This window comes from Petaurus breviceps, unplaced genomic scaffold, assembly GCF_028583685.1.
Source record: "Petaurus breviceps papuanus isolate PSGF00001 unplaced genomic scaffold, PetGlider_PUasm1.0 90808, whole genome shotgun sequence".
Taxonomy (NCBI): Eukaryota; Metazoa; Chordata; class Mammalia; order Diprotodontia; family Petauridae; genus Petaurus; species Petaurus breviceps.
In genome coordinates this window covers 2,890,249-2,905,492 of record NW_027187349.1, presented here as the reverse complement: position 1 = coordinate 2,905,492, position 15,244 = coordinate 2,890,249, and the positions used below count along the sequence as shown (strand labels likewise).

At 36.1% G+C, this 15,244-nt stretch overlaps 1 long non-coding RNA gene across 2 annotated transcripts in view; it reads left to right on the top strand.

Annotated features, from left to right (window-relative positions):
- LOC138147784 (uncharacterized) overlaps nucleotides 1-15,244 on the top strand; it is a 103,039-nt gene that overhangs the window by 28,384 nt on the left and 59,411 nt on the right. For both annotated transcript variants that reach the window (XR_011164891.1, XR_011164892.1), the window contains exon 3: nucleotides 15,014-15,093. This is a non-coding gene — a long non-coding RNA (uncharacterized lncRNA). The remainder of the gene's footprint in view (nucleotides 1-15,013; nucleotides 15,094-15,244) is intronic.

Here is a 15,244-nt window from a genome sequence, read left to right as displayed (position 1 = left end):
CCTTCCTTCCTTCCTTCCTTCCTTCCTTCCTTCCTTCCTTCCTTCCCACTGCCTGCCTTTATTAAGTATCCATCTGTAGCACCAATGTAATATTCACAGCACCAACAGTCACTATAAATATGCCTGCATAGTGCTCAATTGCAAAACATAACAGACTCACCATGTAAAAGAAAGAAGTAAAACACTTATTCAGACACTAGAAAATTGGATCCCCAAACCCATTCCATCATAGTTGCAAAGAAGCTAATGAACCATAATGGTACAGAGAGCCATAGCATCCTTTAGCCTTCCCACAAGCCAACATTTACTAACAAGTCTTAACTGTCTCCCTTGGATGCATCCTCTCCTCTCTCTAGTCTAGCTGCTCTGACTCTCAGCTTCCTGTGGTCTCTGCTCCACCCTTCAGCAAACTCCTCCCACCACAGGTTCCATGTGGTTACATTAAGCCTATTAGGAGGCAAGGTATGTCTTCAAAGGAGGGAAGGTCTTCAAATTCCCTTAGGCTTATTAAGGGACAGGGAAGATCTTCAAATTCCCGTTGCCATTATATCATCATGATTCTGAGAAAATACCAGGTTCTGGGAAGATAAAGACAAAAACCTTCCTGGAAGAAGTTTATATTCTACTGGAGACATAAGTATAAAATATAGAGAGAGTAGATACAAAGTAATTTCTGGAGGAGAGGGAGGGCACCAGAAATTGGGATCTCCTAGGGAGGTTTCCTGTAGGAAATGATCTTTGATGTGAACTTTGAGGGAGGGTAGAGGTCCTAAGACGCAAAGGTGAGGAGAGAGTGTTCAAAGGCACCGTACACCTTAACTTCTATTCGTAGTTGGTCATCAACCTAAAACAAAATACTCTGCTAAAAGTTGCTGGTCATTTTCATTTATTTTTACTTACTTAATTGAAATGCAGAATTATTGTACTTAGTGGGACCAACAAATGTTAGAGTCCCTAATTTTTGTAATGTAACCTCACTACAATACTTGTCAGTAGAGCGGAATCTGAGATGAAGGGTTTGCCTAGAAATAGTTAGCTAGATAAACCATTTTTTTTAAAAAAAAATTGATTTATTTACTTTTAGTTTACAATATTCAGTTCCACAGTCCCTTGAGTTTCAAACTTTCTCCCCCTCCTTCCCTCTCTCTGTCCTACCCCTGTCATGGCCACATTCCCTCAAATATAGGATCAACAAATATCTTCACATGAATCATTAGTCAGGTTGTAAAGAAGGATTATAACTGATGGGATGTAGATAAACCATTTTTTAAAGAACTTACCATGTACTAGGACATGGAAGAGCCAGGGGAGGAAATTGACCTGGGAGTGGAATGAATCATGATGGAGCTCCTCACAAAACAGGATCCTAGATAACGACTCACCAATCAGGAGAGCAGGCTCCAAGGCAAGGAATAATTGCCAGGTGTGCCAGGAGATTTAGCAATTCAATATTCAAAAGGCTTCACTTCATGGGAGCATTGCCTTTTGGGAGATTTCATGCCTTGAGTCCAAGATGAGAGGAAATGCTTTGGAATTAAACAGACATGGATAATAGTTGAATTACCTTCCTTACAAAGCTTGTTGGAAGGTTCAAATGAAATACTATATGTAGAATTTTTTAAACAAGCTTTTAAGTGCAAGACATGTCAATTGTCATTATAATTATTATTACTATTAGATTTAAAATCAATGACTGACTTTTAATGGAAATGACACAATAAGTCTTATATTTCAGAAGATTATTAAGGATAGGTGGTCCTTGACCATGACTGGAATGGAGCAATTCCTTCCAAAGTTGTGGCAAGAGGTGACCGAATGATTCTTTTGCCCCTTTAGCAGCCAAAGATGGTGGTGTCTGGGTATTGAACCTTAAAGCTGATGTTTGAACAGAGTGTGCTGGAATCCAATAGCTCAGAGGAGGATCTGCCAGAAAAGCTACACAAAATCAGTTTTTGGACACTAGACTGGAAATTGTGATTGGCTAAGGCAGTGAGAGCTGTGCTTTCCAACATCTCCATCAAAATAGAGTTCTCTGGGGACTGAACATATTGGTACATTCATATATTTTCATATTTTAGCCATCCTTCTCCACTTCCTTTCATTTCTCTTGCTAAATGAGAAAGTAACATCCTCCGGGAGTTAAATGCTTCCTAAGTGCTTGGAAATTATGACGATGATCTACAATGCATGAATTATAAGGGAATTTTATGGAGAAGCATGAGGTTTGAGAGAAAAAAGTGCAGACACTTGTCAACAGACCAACTAGTTCTAGAAAAACTCTTTTTTCCTGATATTTGGAACACTATTACTATATTATATTTTAGCAATACCTTCCCTGCCCAAGAATTTTCTCCCGTATACAGGGGAAGAGGACTTCATATTCTAATTATTTTAATATGCAAGAGCAAACATATGATAACTTTTAGTACCACTTTTCACTGGGAAAATAGCTATCCTCACTTATGTTTTTTCTTGAAATGAGCAAGGTTTTTTATAAAAAGAAAGTGCTGTCATCTAACTTTCCAAAGATTGCTTGGCAAGTTAGTAGTAAAGACAGTCATCACTTTTACCTCAGGGTTAATCCACTTGCTATACACCTAGCTATCTTATCTACTTTTTCCAAAAAGAGTTCACACATTTCTCCCGAGGTTCTGAAGGAGATTATAGAAGCAGTTGGACCACTGCTGAGCTTGGTTATTTCTGAGGGATGGAAAAAAACACAGTGTAGATTGTGTCCATATCCAAGTTACCAATATTGGCACATGTAATAAATATTCTTAGGAGAGAATGTGTCTCCCTTACAAAGTAATAATTAAACCATAAAATTTTGGACTGACTTCTTATTTTGGGAGACTATGGAAAAAAATAGAGCCCATAATATTAAACCCATCAGTGGTTTTATCTTCTCATATCTATATGAGATGAAATGCAATATTATTTTATTCCTACTTATACTTACTTATATGTAGACATTTACATGGTACTTCAAGGTTTACAAAGTATTTTCCTAGCAACATTATTATTTGTAAATAATACATGTTCATATATTAAGTGGTATAATATGTTTACAAATTTATAAATATATTTATAAAAATTTATAAATAAAATACATTTATAAATATTATGTGATATAATATGTTTACAAATATATTTTTATATTTATATTATATTTAAAAGATGAGGAAACAGAGGTTGAAAGAGGTAATGTAACTTATTCAAGAATATGTAGCTAGTAAATGTTGGAGGTAGGACTCCAGTCCAGGTTTTCTGAATTTAAGCCAGTGTTCTTTGTATATAAACTATGCTGTCTTTGCATATGCACATGTATATATGTTTGACTCATAATAAAGAGTAAAATTCAGGTTGATGTCTGAAACACAGATAAGGACTTTATTTTATATATGTTTTCTTCTTTAACTTTGGTGAGTTTAAGATATTGTAGTCACAACACCCAAGATGGCTACATACTTCTCAAATTCATCAAATGATGTTTTACGAGTGTGATTTTGGCTTTTACCTCCATCACTAATTAATGCAAGTTTGAATTGAACTTGTGGTTATCCTTGGGCAACTATGATGATGATTATTCTAGAAGTATCTCTTTTCCTGTTTGACAGAAGCCTTTTTTTTCTTAAAGAATATTTTGTAATTATATTTATGTAAGTTCTGAGTTTGTCTTGGTAGTTTTACTTCCAGATATATGATGGGTTTTGTATTTATGCTGAAAAGAATTTCTATTTCCATCTTTTCCAGTTGGATTTTTATTAGTAATATGTAGGGATGCTGATGACTTTTATGTATTTACTTTGTATTCTGCAATTTTATGAGTAATTGATTATATTAGGTTAATTTTTCATTGAGTCTCTGGGATTTTCTATTTGAAATAGCATATCATTTACAAACAGGAATGATTTTGTCTCAAATTCTCCATTTCTTCTTCTTAATTTATTGGCACAGTTACTTTTTTTTTTACATGCTTGTATCTTCTAATATTGGAATAAGAGACAACCTTGTTTTATTCTTGATTAGGGAAACTTCTAATGTTTCTACCTTGCAAATAATATTTTGGTAACTTTAAGGTGGTGTCTTTTTTCTACTTTGTTTTTGTGCCTTTAACAGAAATTGCTGCTATAGTTTATTAAAGGTTATTTCTGTGTCTTTTGATACAACCATATAATTTTTATTGATAGCGTGATATATTATGTTTATGTTTTTCCTAATTTTGAACCTCCTCTGAATTCCTGGCATACACCAACCCTGACTGTTGAATAATACAATAATAATTTATTTAATATAGCCTCTTTATCAATATTTTATTTACTATTTTATATTAATTTTCTCTTTTGATGTTGTATAGTTTACTTCTTGACCTTTATTTCTCCCTATTTGAGTAGTAGGGCCATATGTGGCCCATAGCAGGAATTTTGCTATTTTGTGAACAATATATGAAGTATAGGAATTGATTATTCTTTAACTATTTCAAATAATTCATTTAGAAATCCATTTTGACCCAGGTCTCTCTTTCTCCCTCTGTGACCTTCATACTATTGGAAGGTCATTTAAGACTTCAACCATTGTCTTTCTGTTATTAATTTGCTTAGATTCTCCATTTTCTATGCTGTTAATCTGGATATTTTATACTTTGGAAGATATTAATTTCATTTAAAATTTTAGTTTTGTTGCCATATAACTAGATGTAATAGTTTCTGATAATTTCCTTTATTGTAAATTCTACCTTTTTTAGTTTTTATTTTGGCAATTTTCTTCCTCTAAAAAAAGGCTTGCTTATTCTTCTGTTCTTTTAAAGATAACCTTTTTAAAATTTAGCATCTCAATGATATGTTTGCTTTCAATTTTGATTATCTGTTTTTTAATTTTTTGGGGGAGGGTTACCCATTTGTCAATTTTTTAGTTTTTTGGTTGCATATTCAAGTCATTTATCTTTTTTTTCTCATCTTGATTTAATTGTTTAGACCAGTGGTGTCAAACTGAAATATAAAGCAGGCACCATTAAACTGTACATATGGATCTCTGTGGGCTGCATATTGACTTAGAAAACCATGTATCAATATTATCTTTGTATTTTTATTTATTTCTCAATTACATTTTAATCTAGTTTGGCCCTTACTTGGAAGTGTTTTGGGCCACAAGTAACCCATGGGCATAGGTTTGACAACTCTGATTTAAAGGTATATAATTCACCTAAATTTTCTATATTATCTCATTGTTTTTAATTTAATTAAATTACTTCCTCTATGATTTTATTTGAGCTATTCATTCTTTAGTATTAGTATTTAGGCTCCATTTAAGGGAGTTAGTGTGGTACAGGGGAAAGAGTACTGGTTCTGGAATGATAGAACCTGGGTTCTCTTATTCTGAAACTTGTTACCTATGTAATGTGGGACAAGTCATTTAATTTCTCTGGGTCTCAATTTTTTCACATGGAAGCTGAGGAAATTAGACTAGATAGCATGCTTCTGTGGTCCCTTACACCTTTAGATCTCTAAGTATGAATCAATTATTCATGTCCTTTATTGCTTAAATTTTTGATTGCTATAGTCTATAGAAGATGTGTTCAGTGTTTCTGACTTTCCAAATTAGAGTACTTTATGATCTAGTTAGTACATGATCACAGCAATTGTATAAGTGGCATACAATGCTAAAAAATATGTACACTTCTTAAGATTCCCATTTAGTAATCTAATGCAGTAATCCTATTCAGTAATCCAAGGGCTATCAAATCTCCCCATGCCCCTCAGTATTTTCTTTAGTCCCTAAGCCTATTTCTTATTTATCTGTCTATATTTATCTATCTAATTTAGATTAGAGTCAGAAAAAAGCATGTCAAAATATTTGACAATTATTATTTCTTAATTCAGGAAGTTTTTATTTCCTCTTTCCTTAAGTGCTATGCCATTTTGTTCATAAACATTTAATATCAATATTATTTCATTATTTGTCTCAAAAAAAATGTGGTTTTCCTGTTTGTTTCTCAACCATATGTATTTTTACAATTGCTGTTCCTGCTTATTGGCTTCAAAGTGAGGCATAATAAATTTTATTTCAATCTTCCAATTTAATTCTTTATGAAGTCTTATATTTGAAGTATGTTTCTTATGAACAATAAACTTTTGGTATTACTTTCCAAATAATTCTGCCACCCTCCTCTGTTTCATGGACAAATTGCCCTCTATAAAATCATGTTATAATATTTATTTCTGTTTTATAGCTGAGGGAACTGAGGCAGACAGAGGTTGTGACTTGCCCAGGGTCATACAACTAGGAAGTGTCTGAGGCTGGATGTGAACTCAAGTTTCACTGACTACTGAATGATGATGATTGACATTTATATACTTTTTTAGGGTTTGCAAAGTCCTTCATATACACCATCTTATTTATGACTCACAACAGACTAAAAGGGTTGACCATTATTGCCTCCAATTTACAGAAGAAGAAACCAAAGTTCAAAAGAAATCAGAGCTGCTTACTGACTCCCAGTCTGGTGCCTCTTCAGTTTTTCCTTTTTCCTCACAAAACTGACCATAATTGAACATTCTAGTTGCTCCCTTTGCCTTCTTTGCCCCTTGTGTCAGTTGTAGGCCCAAATGAACCATGTACTCTATTTTGGGATCCTCTGGCACTGGAAACAGGAGACTCCTCTTGCAGGGACTGTGTGTTAAAAGTATTCTAGAGAGTTTGAGGTGCTGGACAGGGCAGCTAGGAGGCACAGTGGAGAGCCCGGAGTCAGGAAGACCTGACTGGCCTTAGATATTCACTAGCTGTGTGACCCTGGGCAAGTCACTTCACCCCATTTTCCTCAGTTTCTTCCTCTGTAGAGTGAGCTGGGGAAGAAAATGGCAAACCACTGCAGTATCTCTGCCTAGAAAACCCCAAAATGAGATCATGAAGAATTGTGCACAACTGGAAAATGACTGAACAACAAGGCACTGGATAAGTGTAAGATACAAGGGAATAAAGACTAGGTCTGTGACTTTATTGAGACAGAAACTTGCAGATGAGGAAGCTCCCCTGACTAATGCAGGATGGTACCTTTTCTTCAACCTTAATGAGCTACCTATGCATTGGGAGGTCAAGAATGTTGCTCAGGGGTCAAAGAGCCAGTGTGTGTCGAAGATCTCCCTGGCTCCAAGGCCAGCTTTCTAGTCACTGTGTCACATTGCTTCTAGATATTAGCAATGATATTATCATCAATAAATTGCTTTATAGATATATGAAATTATGTAGGACCATCCTTTCTTCTTATTTGGGTCATAGATATGTTCCTTAATGATACCTGAGTCCTCTAGGAGGTGAAACTGTCAAGGCTTGAATTTTTTAAATTTGAGATAGGCTTCAATAGGAAAGGCTTCAGGTGGAGATACGAGAATGCTAAAATTTAAAATAGAAACCTTTATCAGATTGCTTGCTGTCTTGGGGATGGGGAAAGGGAAGGAGGGAGAAAAATTCGGAACTCAAAATCTTTTTAAAAATTGATGTTGAAAATTGTCTTTACATGTAATTGGAAAAAATAATATGTTGTTAAATTGAAAATGTTAAATAACAAAATAGATAGCAATGAGAAAGAGATATGGGCATTTGGGATCCAAGAATTTTGGAACCCACAAAAATATAAACATCAGTTAAGGAGTGGGGAGACCTTCCAGACCTTCCATACATATTTTATACATTGCATACCCAGATAGGACAGTGGCCCTAAGGACCATGGAAAAGAGAGATTGAAAATGTGCTCACCTTTACTTTTTCAATCAATCAATCAATATTTATTAAGCTCTCATTATTTGGGGTTCTGATATTGTTTATGAGTCTCCACCAATATGTTAACCCCAAGTTTATTCTCTCCCCAACCCACATATTTCACCTTTAGAGGAAAAACAGTGGGAGAAAAGAATGAAATTAGCAGTAGGTTATCTAGTTTATATTACTTGGAAAGATATAATCCCAAATGTCTCTTTTCTCCCTAAGACTAGTTCTAGCCCTACTTCCCCTTTCTTCCCATAATTAGTTCTTTATTTTGATTATAGGTGTTCCCTCCCCAACTCTGAGAAACACTTCCTCTCAAATTCTGCTTTTTTCTCCCTTTCACCTGCCAAGACCCCTATTTACCTTATTGTGCTTCTGTTGCTATTATATTTTCCCTCAATCTTCCTTTGACTAGCTCAGATAGAAAATGAGATTCTCCACTCTTTCAGCCCCCATTTGCTAGCTTGAGTAATTTTCTCCTGATGGCCCAATTACAAGAATAAAAAGCTAGGGTATTTCTTTTCTTTGGTTCTTTGTTTATTTTCTAAACACCCAAACCTAAACATTACCTTATTTTGTTCCTTCATTGTTTTGTAGACATAAAGGGATTTCAAAGAGTAGTAATCTCTTCTCCTTTCAGGATACCAGCCTGTGGTCATCACAATCTTAGGTTATCCAAAATTTTTTTTAACCTTCCTAGGCTTCTGTTATCCACTATACTCATCTTTAGAAGAATTTGCCCAGTTTTTTTTTGTGTTTTCTTTTGCAAATCTTCTCAGAAGTTATTAAGCCTTTTAAAAATGCTGTCTTGGATTGTGCTCAGTGTGCAGGATAAATTATTATTCGCTTTATATCTTTTTTGCAAGGTGTTTGCTATTCTAATAAGGGTCTCCGATTTCTGTTACAAGCTGTTTATTCACCATTCAAGTTTTCCAAAATATGTATGTATATATATCCAGGCATGTATATATACGTAAACAAATACATATGTGTATATATCAAAATTATTTTTGGTTAAATATTTTTCAATTACATGTAAATTTTTTTCTATAATTTTTTAAAAAAAATTTGAGTTCCAAATTCTCTCTATTCCTCCTGTCTCATCCTGCTTTGAGAAATCAAGCAATTTGATATTGATTATACATGTGAAGTCATGCAAAACATATTTCGATATTAGCCATGTTATAAAAGAAAACACACAAACCCAAAAGAATAAAAATAAAGTTAAAAAGTGTATGCTTCACTCTGAGTTCAGATGTCATTAGTTCTCTCTCTCTGGAGGTGAATAGCATATTTCATCATGGGTCTTTTGGGTCATTTGTCATGGTTTTGGATCATCTTGATCAGCGTCTTTCACAGTTGATCATCCTCACAATATTGCTGTTACGGTGTGCAATGTCCTAAACACTATATACTGAAGAGGGGAGAGTTTGGAATGGAAAGATAATTTCAGATATGTTAAATTTGAGAGGCCAGCAGGACATCCAATTCGTGCAAAAACACAGTTTGGTGATGTAGGACTGGTAGCCAAGAGAAAGACTAGGATTGCAATTATAGATCTGGGAAGTTAAGCCAAGTAAATGAAAAACCAATGAAGGCCTCAGGGAACAGATAATTAAACATATCTTCTCCCTTAAGTTGGAGGGGACTATTAGAATACATTATATAAATTGGGAAATTGACCTTATTTGTAAGTAGAACTTTTGAATAGATGGCAGATCAAAGTACCTCATTACATATGAGTCTACTGAGAACTGAGGAGGGACAGGAAAAATTGTCATGAGGGAAGGGGGGAGGGGAGAAAGCTGGATTTAGGGAATACTAGTGATTAGATTGAGGAAGTTAGTTAAGAAAAGGATAAATGGATATGTGATATGGTTGGTGGCAGGTTAGAAATGCAATAAAAGAAGATGGGGAGAAGGAAGATGAAAAGACACTCTTGTGTTTGTGAAATCATTGGGAATTTCCCCAAATGTTTAATGCTATTTGCAGAGAATGTTTAGGTTTCTGGAGTGTCTAATGGGTGACCAGCCCATATTGAACAATAAACCTTGTTGGGTTTTGCCGTCTTGTTTAATATTCAGGCTTAAGAAAGACAAAGGGAAAGAATGACAACAACAACAAAAAATCACAGACAGTCACCACAACAGCATCAACATGTGAATTCCATGAAACTCTAGACAACTCCTAGAACTTGGGAAACTTTAGTGAAGCATTCCATTGCCTTGACTAAAGGGAACATACAGCATGCCATAAACAGACTTTCAATTTACAGTTTCAAGAGAAATAACTGTAGGCAAAAATACTACTCAGGGCAGCCTCTGGACTCTAAGGGAGCCCCAGGAAAAGAGAACCCCTCTCTCCTTCATAAATGGAGATCTGTGTATTTTTTCACAATTAATGTGAAATTTTTTTGGTAATTAATACAAGATACATTTTGCTTCCTGGCTCTGAATTTAAACTTATACCCGGGAACCAGTCAACATTGGCAAGGCTGCTTTATTTTTGTTGTTTGTCCTTCTTTCTGGAAGAGGACAAATGACATCAGGAGGGTGATGCCTTGACTTGGAAGTGAATTGGATTTAAGTGAGGGAGGGCTATGCAAAGTCGTCACTCTCACTCTCTCCTCCAGGGCCATCTGAGTCCAGTGGCAAGATGTAGGTCAGGATGATTTACAATGGTCCTGGATGTAGTGGGAGACCTTGGCTTTTTTAAGCTAAGGTCTTTCCCAGGTCTCAGTTTGTCTGAGGTAGCATCCATTCAGTAATTAAAGGCTAGGTAAGAATTGAGGCAAAAAATGGCCTAAAAAGAATCAATCTGGGAGGGGAAGACCCTGAGAGTTTCTGGCCAGAACAGAAACACTTTCTATTTACAGTCACTCTAAGCCATTAAAACTCAAACAATGATCAAGTAAGGCATGGGCTGGGACCTATTATTGGACAATCAGTGAGAGCCAGAGTGATTTGGGTTTAAAGGCATAGTCGAATAGCTCCTTTTGAGTCCTGATGGGCTTTATCAAGCCTGGTTTACCAGAGCTATATCTCAAGGAATCATAAATGAAATTATATGAGACAAAAGAGTTAATTGTCCCAATTTTTAAAGCAAACAAACAATAATAGAATAAATAAATAGGGAAGAAAAATAATCTAGCCCCCAAACCCCAAGATACCTTGCAAAGCACAAGTGATCAAAATTGATATTCCTTTGGATACGGTACCCACATGTAAAGCTTTAACTACCCATGTGGACAGAGAGAGAAGGAAAGCCTGGCTCCATTAATTTTCTTATGTCTGGTCAGTTACCTAAAACTTATCAAAGCTAGAGTAAATCTCAAAAAATCACCAGGTCTCTCCCATATCTGTGTAACACTGTTCCTGAAAGTTCCAAAAACTATTCATTTAAAATGTGTTTCGAGGAGAAGTTGATCATCTTTTCCTGGGATTCATTACATCAGCTAAATATTTATTCTTATGTGATACTTACTCCCTACCTATGTGACAGTGGGCAAATCACTACCTTTCTGGGTCTCCATTTTTTGCAGTCTATAAAAAGGAGGGAAGGAAATAAAAATTTATCAAGCAGATTCTGTGGTAAGTGCTTTACAAACAAGCTCACCTTTAATCCTCATAGCAATCCTGAGAGGTAGGTGTTTATTATTATTTTCATTTTATGGTTGAGGAAACTGAGGCAGACAGAAGTTGTGACTTGCCCAGGGTCACACAACTAGGAAGTGTCTGAGGCTGGATTTGAACTCAGGTCTCAGTGACTCCAGGTGGCCCAGAGCTACCTGGACTTAATAATGATGACTGACATTTATATACTATTTTAGGGTTTGCAAAGTCCTTCATATACACCATCTTATTTATGACACAACAAACTAAAAGGGGTGACCACTAATGCCTCCAATTTACAGAAGAAGAAACCAAAGTTTAAAAGAAATCAGAGCTGCTTATTTGACTCCCAGTCTGGTGCCTCTTCAGTTTTTCCTTTTTCCTCACAAAACTGACCACATTTGAACCATTCTAGATGCTCCCTTTACCTTCTTTGCCTCTTGTTCCAGTTGTGGGCCCAAACGAGCACTGTGCTCTATTTTGGGATCTCTGGCACTGGAAGCAGGAGACTCTTCTTGTAGGGACTGTGTGTTAAAAGTATTCTAGAGAGTTTGAGGTGCTGGACAGGGCAGCTAGGAGGCACAGTGGAGAGCCCGGAGTCAGGAAGACCTGACTGGCCTTAGATATTCACTAGCTGTGTGACCCTGGGCAAGTCACTTCACCCCATTTTCCTCAGTTTCTTCCTCTGTAGAGTGAGCTGGGGAAGGAAATGGCAAACCACTGCAGTATCTCTGCCTAGAAAACCCCAAAATGGGATCATGAAGAATTGTACACAACTGGAAAATGACTGGACAACAAGGCACTGGATAAGTGTAAGATACAAGGGAATAAAGACTAGGTCTGTGACTTCATTGAGACAGAAACTTGCAGATGAGGAAGCTCCCCTGACTAATGCAGGATGGAACCTTTTCTTCAACCTTAATGAGCTACCTATGCATTGGGAGGTCAAGAATGTTGAGCAGGGGTCAAAGAGCCTGTGTGTGTCCGAGGTAAGACTTGAACTCAGATCTTTCTGTTTCCAAGGCCAGCTTTCTAGTCACTGTGCACATTGCTTCAAGATATTAGCAATGATATTATCATCAGTAAATTGCTCTATAGATATATGAAATTATGTAGGACCATCCTTTCTTCTTATTTGGGTCATAGATATGTTCCTTAATGATACCTGGGTCCTCTAGGAGGTGAAACTGTCAAGGCTTGAATTTTTTAAATTGGAGATAGGCTTCAATAGGAAAGTCTTAAGGTGGAGATGTGAGGATGTTAAAATTTAAAATAGAAACCTTTATCAGATTGCTTGCTGTCTTGGAGATGGGGGAAGGGAGGGAGAGAGGGAGAAAAATTTGGAACTCAAAATCTTTCAGAAAATAAATGTTGAAAATTGTCTTTACAGGTTGTTGGAAAAAATAATATACTGTTAAATTGAAAGTGTTAAATAATAAAATAGATAACAATGAGAAATGAATAACACTAGATATGAGGATTTGAGAATCCAAGAATTATGGGGCCCACAAAAATATAAGCATCTGTTAAGGAGTGGGAAGACCTTCTAGATCTTCCATACATATTTTGTTTGCTTAGTTATACATACATTGCATACCTAGATAGGACGGTGGCCCCGAGGACCATGGGAAAGAGGGACTGAAAATGTGCTCACATGTATTTTTTTCATTTAAGTTTTCAATCAATCAATGAATAATTAAGCTCTCATTATTTGGGGTTCTGATACTATGGCTCATGATTCCCCACCAATATGTTAACCCAAATCATTTAACAAGTTGATATTTTCCCAATATTAATTAGCTTTTACAAAGGGATAGTCACCGAGAAGAGAAAACAAGGACTAAAGTACAACATTTCCCTCCCCGCTCAAATCTGGGACACCTTCTCACACAAGTATGTATGGATCTCAGGGGAATGTGGGTTCAAGTTTGGAGAACAAAGGTGACAAAGCAGCAACTCATCATGCCTGACTGGCTAGAGAGTCTACTCTTCCTTCATCGAGTCCTCATGAAATTCCCCTTTTGCAGTTTTCTCCCATGCTCCTTGTTGAATCCTAAAACTGCCTTTCCACAAAGAATCTAGATTGTCCTTGGATCCCAAATCATATGCTTCCCTGAGTCATCACTGCTTGGAGACATTGGTAGAATGCCAATGGGAAGTCCAAATCTTTTGATTTTTCAAAGTTCAGAAGAACATCCTGTGGTCAAGGGTGGGATGAGGAGACAGAGACTCCATTCACCCACCTCTAGGTCGCTGTCCCTTGGATTCTTGCCTGAAGCTACTTCACAGCTAGACTGACTTGCTATTGGAATGCTGGATTCCAACTGGTTCTCTGTTTTTATCCAAGTGCCATGGTGTGACCAATGCTCCTTAAACAAACATAAGACATTTCCCATGAAGCATTATTTTCTTTTATCTCTGACTTATAGCATGCATCTAATTTATGCCACTAATTGATGGATTCAGTAGAAAAATTTGAACTTTGTAATTAATGAAGTAGGGGCATGAAATACCCTTCTGACATAAACACTAGTAAGTGTTTATGATTGTTGTTTGAACCAAGGCCATCTTGACTCAAAATCTAGCTATTTCTCATGAATATGGGGGCAGGCAACCAGTTCATTCCACATTAAATGAAGATTTCCTTCATTGTCCAAGTGTCCAGACAATGACCCTTTTAAAGTCTATGGTCTGGATGTATATAACAAGAGCTTTTATTAATCCTGGCTGTACTCATCTGAATCTTTCATATAATTCTCACTGATGAATATGCTAAATATTTGTTAGAAACATATATGATCTTAAGTATATATTTTATAAACATTATTAAATCATTTTCTGAAATGTTAACTTGATGAAGTACAACTTTACTTTTTCCATAAGTTTATGTTAGAATACTACGAAGGCTTGAATAGAGCACCAGCCCACAGTCAGGAGGACCTGAGTTCAAATGCGGCCTCAGACACATAACACAAAAACTAGCTGTGTGACCTTGGGTAAGTCACTTAACCCCGATTGCCCCTCCAAAAAGCAAAAAAGCATACTACAAAGGCAAAAAATGTATGTAGATAATAAATTATAGCAGTGTTTCCTTAATTTCAATAATATCAAACAAGATAATATATGCAAAATATAAGAACTATTATTATTTCTGGTGCTGCCTGATGGTGGAATTGGTTAGCTTTCAATTTAGCTTTGTCTTTGAAGTTTTCAGGTTTTTAAAGGGCTAATGACTTTTGCCTTAGGTAGAGCCTCAGTCATGACCAGATTGTGGCAGAGACTCCTTCAAAAATTAGAGTTAGAGAGTTCTGGGGGCCTGGTGGTAGAAACAGCATCCTCAGGGCAAGCAGAGTTGTTTGGCTACCAGTGGAGCAATGCTATGCCTCAGTTTTCTTAAGTTATGTTCATGTTACATTAACAACACGCTATTAACAACAGAACTATGATGTTTGAGGACATGGTGAATTCCAGAGATCCTCATGATGTATTTGGGTTTTTCTTTCTCTACCTTCTCCCCCACTCCTACACTCTAGTGAAAGTGCTAACATGCTATGAAATGGCTAATATATTGGCTTCCACATTTTTTTGCATTAACTTGACAACCCCCCCCCTTTTTTCTTCTTTCCCTTTCTTTCCTTTAGGTCTCCTGAATAAGATTGGGGACCATTTTGGAGGACCTAAGTATCAGACTAAAGATTTGAATTTTTTCCTGAATTTAATGGTGAGCCATCAAGAATTTTTGAATAGGGGAGGGACAATGTAAGCAGGGTGTATAAATATGAATCTGACAATAGTATATATAACATATATACTATTTTACTATATTATATGTATTGTATATAGATTGGAGAGAAGCAGTTCAATGAGGAAGC